The sequence below is a fragment of the Nelumbo nucifera genome, chromosome 4 (genome assembly GCF_055504915.1).
Source record: "Nelumbo nucifera cultivar China Antique chromosome 4, China Antique-T2T, whole genome shotgun sequence".
NCBI lineage: Eukaryota > Viridiplantae > Streptophyta > Magnoliopsida > Proteales > Nelumbonaceae > Nelumbo > Nelumbo nucifera.
Genome location: NC_142652.1, coordinates 22091593 through 22099790, shown reverse-complemented (window position 1 = coordinate 22099790; position 8198 = coordinate 22091593).

The following is an 8198-nucleotide window of genomic DNA, read 5'->3' as shown; positions in this document are numbered from 1 at the left end:
GTCGCGATCCCGGCCTCACCTACGGACCCAGCTCGCGCACTCCAGATTGGTGCTTCTGTCAAGGAACCCCTACGGACCGAACTGGTAAGTTTTTTACTCCAAAATTTAGATATTTTTGCATGGTTCGCGGCCGATATGCCCGGTATTGACCCTAGTCTTATAACTCACAAACTTAACACTGACCCTTTAGTCTGACCCGTTAGACAGAAGAAACGGAACTTAGCCCCGGAGCGTTGGAAAGCGGTCGACGAGGAAGTCGAAAAGCTCCTCGCGGCAGACTTCATAAGGGAAGTCCATTACCCGAGCTGGGTGGCCAACCCTGTGCTGGTGATAAAGGCGAACGGCAAGTGGCGCATGTGCGTCGACTACACCGACCTGAACCGAGCTTGCCCGAAAGACTGCTTCCCCCTTCCTAGGATCGACCGCCTAGTGGACGCGACCTCGGGACATGAATTGCTAAGCTTCCTGGATGCCTACTCAGGCTACAACCAAATCCGGATGGACCAGTCCGACGAGAAAAAACCAGCTTCATAACCGAGTTCGGTATATACTGTAACAAGGTCATGCCCTTCGGGTTAAAAAACGCCGGGGCGACCTTCCAAAGACTTGTAAATAGGCTGTTTCGGCCCCTAATCGGCACAAAGATTGAGTGCTATGTAGACGACATGGTCGTCAAAACACAGTTTTCGCAAGAATTAATACAAGACTTAGATTTTGTCTTCCAAATCCTGCGTCAGTATAACATGAAATTAAACCCCAACAAATGTGTCTTTGGCGTCACCTCGGGCAAGTTCCTGGGCTACGTTGTCAATCGACGTGGCATCGAGGCCAACCCAGACAAAATACAAGCCATCCTAGATATGAGACCACCTCGGAAAATAAAAGAAGTCCAAAGGCTAAACGGCCGCATAGCCGCCCTAAGCCGCTTCATGTCCAAGTCGGCAGACCACTGCCTACCCTTCTTCAAAACAATCAAAGACAAAGGGTTCGAATGGACCCAAGACTGTTAGCTCGCGTTTGACGGGCTAAAAGGCTACCTCGCCATTGTGCCAACCTTAGCTCGGCCCGAGGAAGGCGAAGTCTTAGAGCTATACCTCTCGGCTAGCGACGAGGTGGTCAGTTCGGTACTAGTAAAGGAGGCAGACCGGGTCCAACGACCCATATATTATGTTAGTAAAATCTTGCAGGGAGCAGAGACAAGGTACCCGCAGATAGAAAAGCTAGCGTATGCCCTGGTGGTAGCAGCACGGAAACTCCGCCCGTACTTCCAGGCCCACACCGTCATCGTCCTGACCGACAAACCTCTGAGGCAAGTTTTACTCAAACCCGAGGTTTCCGGTCGGCTGACGAAGTGGTCCATCGAGCTCAGCGAGTACGATCTCCAGTACAAGCCAAGAACTGCCATCAAGGCCCAAGCCTTGGCAGATTTTATCGCAGAGTGCACATTCAACCCCGAAGCCCCTGAGCTGGTCGAGCCCGAGGTCCCTAGTTCGGGCGAACTCGGAGCTCCCAAGTCAAACGAGTCCGAGCCCCGTGAAGTAGCAGCCAGCGTGGCTTCCCTCCTGGTTAGACCAAGCGCGAACTGGGATGAGGAGCCCTGGATCCTTCACGTAGATGGCTCCTCGAACCAACAAGGCAGCGGGGCTGGAATAGTGCTACGCGGCCCGGGCGGAACAAAACTGGAATACGCACTACGCTTTGAGTTTGCGGCATCCAACAACGAGGCGGAGTACGAGGCACTGATAGCCGGGCTAAACCTAGCGTGCAAGGTCGGAGCAAAGCACATGGTTATCTGCAGTGATTCCCAGCTCGTGGTCAACAAAGTTACAGGCGAGTACGAAGCACGCGAACTCACTATGATTGCGTACTTAGCAAAAATAAAGGAAGCTCTGCTCAACTTCCAATCACACTTCATCAAGCAAATCCCGAGGTCAGAGAACGCTGAGGCCGACGCCCTGTCCCGACTGGCTAGCACGAGCCACAACGTCAGGAGAACCGTGTACGTAGAGGACTTGCCTCGGCCCAGCATTCTTGGTGGGGCAGAAGAGGACGCTCCCGTCACCGAAGCGGAGCCGAGCTTGATCGACCCACTCGCGAGCTTCCTGTTAGACGGAACCCTCCCCGCGGACCGCAACACAGCCAAGAGGGTGCAGTGCCAGGCAGCCAAATACGTCATGATAGACGAACGGTTGTACCGACGATCCTACATGCTCCCCTATCTGCGATGCTTGCGCCCAACCGAAGCCGAGCTGGTACTCCGCGACATCCATGAAGGCTTGTGTGGCGGACACCTGGGGGGCAGAGCCCTCGCCCAAAAGGCACTTCGACAAGGATACTACTGGCCAACGATGAAGACAGATGTAATCGAGCTCGTCAGAAAATGCGGCAAGTGTCAGAAGCATGCCAGCATCCACCATCAGCCCGCTGCCGACCTCAAATACCTCACCAGTCCATGGCCCTTCGCCCAATGGGGCATCGACCTCCTGGGGCCAGTCCCACCAGCGACAGGCGGGAGAAAATTCCTAGTGGTGGCAGTAGATTATTTCACAAAGTGGATAGAAGCCGAACCCCTGGCAATAGTTATGGCCCGAAACATACAAAACTTCTTTTGGAAGAACATCGTATGTCGCTTTGGGCTACCTCGGGTACTGATATCTGACAATGGCAAACAGTTCGAAGACATCAAGTTCCAAGAATGGTGCCGAAGTATGGGAATTAGTCAGAACTTCACATCGGTTGCACACCCGCAGGCAAATGGCCAAACGGAAGTAATGAACAGAGCCATCCTCCGCGGACTGAAAGCGCGATTGGACCGAGCCAAAGGTTTGTGGGCAGACGAACTACCAAGTGTTTTATGGGCACACCGAACCACGGAAAAGACCGCCACGGGTGAGACCTCCTTTAACCTCACCTATGGCACCGAAGCAGTGATCCCGGCGGAAATCGAAGTGCCTACGTTACGACTAGAAGCGTACGACGAACGGACAAACGAGGGCGAGTTACGCACCAACCTCGACCTACTGGACGAAGTGAGAGACCTCGCGCACATCCGAACTGCGGCTTACCAACAAAAGGTAGCTCGGTACTACAACGCGCGAGTAAAAAAGAGGAACTTCCGCGTCGGCGACCTGGTTCTCCGTAAGGTCATGGTGCCCGAACCCGGCATAGGGAAACTTGGACCGAACTGGGAAGGACCCTACAGAGTAATGAAAACACTCGGTGGGGGAGCGTACGAGCTCGGAACCCTAGAAGGGAAACAAGTACCCCGAGCATGGAACGTTGTCAATTTGTGAAGGTACTATCTATAAGCCACCAAGGCAAGTACGCCGAAGTCATTTCATAAAACGAACTGAAGGACCGAAATGGTCAGTTTGGCAAAAAAATATATATAGCTCGAAGACACCAGTACATGAACAAAAAGACATTTCATTTCAAAACAGATGTGTACAAAAAAAAAAAAAGAGACATTTCATTTCATTTTCATTTCACAAGCCTGGGACTACTTCATCGTTATCAGAAGCCTCTCCGACAACGCCCGAAGGACCTGCCTCCCCCTCGGAGTCTGGTTCGGCATCCGCAGCATTAGCCATCTTCGGAGTGATGCGCGAAGTGGATATGGCGCTGGTATCGAGGTCGGGGTACGTATTCCGGATCATCCACCGACTTAGCTTGAAACCCCTCCTGTAGGAGTCTACCATCAGGTCATCGAAATCCGGCGAAGCAATGTAATCGCTGACAGCCTTCTTCTTCGCGTCTTCGATGCCTTGAGAGAAGATCTGAGTCCTCTCCCTGATATCCTCCTGAAGATACTCGACCTGGTGCTCCAGGTCTAGCTTCATTTCCGCCATGCGCTGCACCACCACCCCAATGGCCTCGGCATCCCTCTGAGACCTCGCCTGCCTAGACCGTGCACGGCGAGTAGCAGCATCAGCAGCACGAGCATTCTCCTCGGCAGCTCGCGCCTGCCGCGAGCATTTCTCCACCTGGTTCGCCATGGCGTGAATGGAGAAGTTCACCTATCAAAGGAAAACAAGATCAGAGAAACGAATAAAAAAAAAATAGAAGCCGAAAGAAGGGATCACTTACCACCATGGCATGAGTAACGGCATGGCAGGCCACTTGGTGCAGAGGGAGCTCGGTCCACGCCGCAACTTCCTCAGGAAACATCGCCTCCTTACTCCGTTGAAGAGCATGCACAGGCGACAGCACGCTCCTGAAGTCCCCCGGGGCCTCCGAGCCCGACGGCCCAGCTCGCATATGAGCGGACTCGGAATTGGTTATTCTGATTTTGTGGCATCACTTCTTGGGTTACTGGTAGTACAGAGGGCCATAGTGAAATATGGTAGGGCCTTCATTGTATTCTCAGTCTGTATAACTAGTTATGGCTACAAGTATTGTTCTGATTACCAGCTTTGGAGCCTTTGGATTCCATGGAGTATAAATCCATTGTTTGATTTTGTTGGGGATTTGAATGAAGCTGCCTCCCCGCCCTACTCCCGATCTTCTTTGTCTCTAGATTCATACCCGAAAAACTTATATCCAAGCAATAAGTATAAAAAAAACTTACATCCAAGCAACAAGTATCAAAAAAACGTGAACCAGTCAAGTAGTATTCATTAAAATGAGAGCATTCAATTGATAACTAGTAATGCGTTTTGCCGGAAAATGAGAGCATATCCCGCATGACAGTCCACAAATGATGAGGCAATAATCTGACATGACCAATGGCCAAGTGAAAATCGGGACCAATACAAGAAGTATTCATTCATCCTGTCATACACAACAATGTCTGTAGGACCTGTGCAAAAAACGGTGCTACCAAGTTTTGAATGTTGACTTAACTGTTAACATTCAACTCGGGCTGAAATTTTACAGGTGGCCTATCTAGAAATCAAGCTTCCATCTGAGCAGTTTTGTCTGCCTCTTGGCGTTTAGACAACACCACACATGGGACAATAAAATTAACCTAAGGAACAGAATGATTCTGAAATAAACAACAATAGCATATGCAGATTAATTATCTAATGAATAACATTGATGTGCCAAATGCACACAGACGAGAATCCAAAATAAATTACTTGGATCTGATTTTACAAACGACCAACAATACCAGGTTAACAAAATTACAAAATTCCGAATGTTTTAAACCCATCTAATCGGGTTATTTCTGGTTTCCAACTAAAATGAAGTCAACAAGGAAATTTTCCAAAAAAAAAAAAGATCAAAGACACTGAACATTTTTTTACGCACATTAAGGCTAATCTATCACCAAGATCTTCCAGCTTAAGCAACCGGGGGTGGAGAACATGATCTTGTGAGGCACCAATTGTAGCAGGTGGCATGAATTGTCACATGGCAACTCTAGGGTACCCAATGAATGGCATTAGCTTGTTTCCAGTAGCTTGGCCTTGTTTCCAGTACCCAGTATCTTGAACAGGCCAGCAGACAGAACTCTGCAATTGGAAAAGCAATGGTGTTAAACTTCCATAGAGAATGTGGAGCAACATCTAATGGAACTTCCTCCAAAAACTAAACTTTAGTAATGAAAATAGGTAAGGAAACAGAAAATATAGCTCAGGCTAACCTTCAACTCTTTGCACTTCTGTAAACAAACTAATGCATTGCTTGGTTTAATGTGGTAAAGAATACCTACCAAAATTAAAAATGGCCAAAGCAGTACTGATCTTCATGACAGGAAACTAGTACGTCTTGAGAAACCTGCAATTTCTAGTAAGGATCTAGCTTGAATTTCATAATCAAGAGACCTGTAGCTTACAGCAGTCACTACAGTTTCAGAAAATTATTTAAAAAAGTCAAGCAACATGACACTGATGTAACTTCAAGTGCATCCACAGTGGGGACGGGGGAAGTAATGTTCGCGATGTACCATTTTGGATAGAAGCTCCTCATGGACGTCGGTTGGTGTTGGTCGCCGATGATCTGGTAACAGGATAGGGTTCAAATGATACGGTGGGGAGAGTACCGGTTCCCCTGGTGGACCTTTGTTCTGATGGCTGATGACCGCCGGTGTCAGAATAATGAGATGAGAATTCAAAGAAGAAGAAGAAGGAGACAAGCATACTTATCGCCAGTTGATTTCTTGCCGTCGATGTACTTCACACTCATGAACATTAGCTGTACAATGAAATCACCGGTGGTTTGCTTCTGGGTTAGGGCTAGGAGAAAATGGGAGTTCAAATGATGTCCCAAATCCCAAATAATTCAAAAGAATTTTTCTGTCCGGTTCAACCGGATTCAATTGACTAAGGCCCAAAAGCCCGTTAATGCTAAGATGAATTTGAAGTGGGTACGTGCAACAGCACGTGGAAAGTTATAACGATACAGGTTTAAAGTATGAAAAAATAAAAGGAAGTAGCTTTGGAGGTTCAACTAACAGAGAGATCTTTAATAATGTTTTGTGGCAAATAAAGATATTTTCAAATAAACAAAAATAGAGGTTAATTAATATATATATATATATATATATATATGATTGAATAAATGAACTGTTTTTTACAAAATAAAATAATAGGCTGGTGATGGACGGAAGGTAATTCAAAAAATACAGACCCAGTTTCTGAACGGTATTAAATACAAAGTGGGGAATGGTGAAAGGGTCTAATTTTGGAATAATGACTGGTGTAAAGAAGTCTAATCAGATTACAGAATACTTGGAAAGACAGAATGGACACAGCACTTGGAACCCTAATCAGATTATTCTAGCTATTGTATGACTCAATCATACTAAAGTTGTGATTAACAACTTGTGATGGAAACAGGGCACACTTGTTAAAGAGTAATTCATTTCAATTAACAAATCAATCCCTGGGTCACCGGTTCAACCATCTGGGTGTGTCCAATTCTTACGACTCTGAAAAACCATTCATCAATTTCAATGTAGTCCACTGATCATTGTTAACATGCCACCCGTCCGAAACTTGTCTCAAGCATTGGAATCACCTTTCCCCCCAGTGTAGAATTCACAAGTTGCTAAAAGGTTTTGTAATGTCTAGAAATTCATAAACATCTAGAGTCAGCCGCCCCTCCTTGGAGGGACACAATTAATCAAGAGAAAATTTAAGCTTAGGTTTTGGCTACAATCTTCATCTTGTTAACATGTTTCTTGAACAGAGTATCTAATATAGTAGATTAGATCTTATATAAGAATTCTTAGAAAACAAAGTAAAAATTATCCAATTTACGTATCAAGATCCTTGTGCTACAATTTTGCTTTTGTAGTCATATCGAATTTGGGCAGCAGAAATTCGAATTAATTGAATACAGTTCTATGTGGGCACTACCGACATTGAACATCCATGGAAATTAGCCAAATAAATCTTTTAATTTTCTGTCAAAATTCAGTCTCCGTTAATGGTTTGTCGATTGACATTTAGGCCCCGTTTAATTCACGGGAAGAGGGGTCTGGAATCGAAATCGGAATAGGTTATTCTGATTTCAACTGTTTGGTTGGTTGGAATCGGATTTTCATTCCTGTTCCTGCTGGAATGGCCATTTTCTCAAATGAGGGAATGACCATTCCCTGCCTCTCCCTTGGGAATGAAATCCTATTCCTGCTGATTTTAATTTTTATTTCTATTCTTGTTTGAACCAGAACAGACTATGGGAATGAATCATTCCGATTCTGATTCAGGAAGATTTCGATTTTAACTCCAACGGACCCTAAAGAAATGTTGAAAGGTTCATTGTAGAGACCAAACAAGAGTCAAACTTGGGAGAGAGATATGAAAGACCACTGTACACTCTAATAGTGGAGGAAGAGATGAACAGGAAAAAGACTATGGAGTTGGGAATTCGAAGCTCGAAAACCGTGGCAGAAAACAACAACACAAAGTGCAACTCTATGCTGTGAGCCCAGAGGTGAATCTAACTCCAGGCCTTGTGATTAAACAGAGACTTACGTACTCAGGTTCAGGCGTTCTATTTCTTCTTCCAGCGAAATTTCCCCACTCTGCTCCATCAATGCTGGTTGTGCACACCTAGAACTGTATTCAATTAATTGAAATAGACACAAAGGTTGAACCTGACAACAAAATGAATGGAAATGCAAAAAATAATGACTTAGCAGTTACTCAAACCAAACATTTGGCTTCATGTTCCTCAATCTGAATGGGCTTTGTTGCCACCCAGATTAGTCGAGGTCATGAGATAAATTCGCCCCCAAGTTCCAAAGGCAGGCC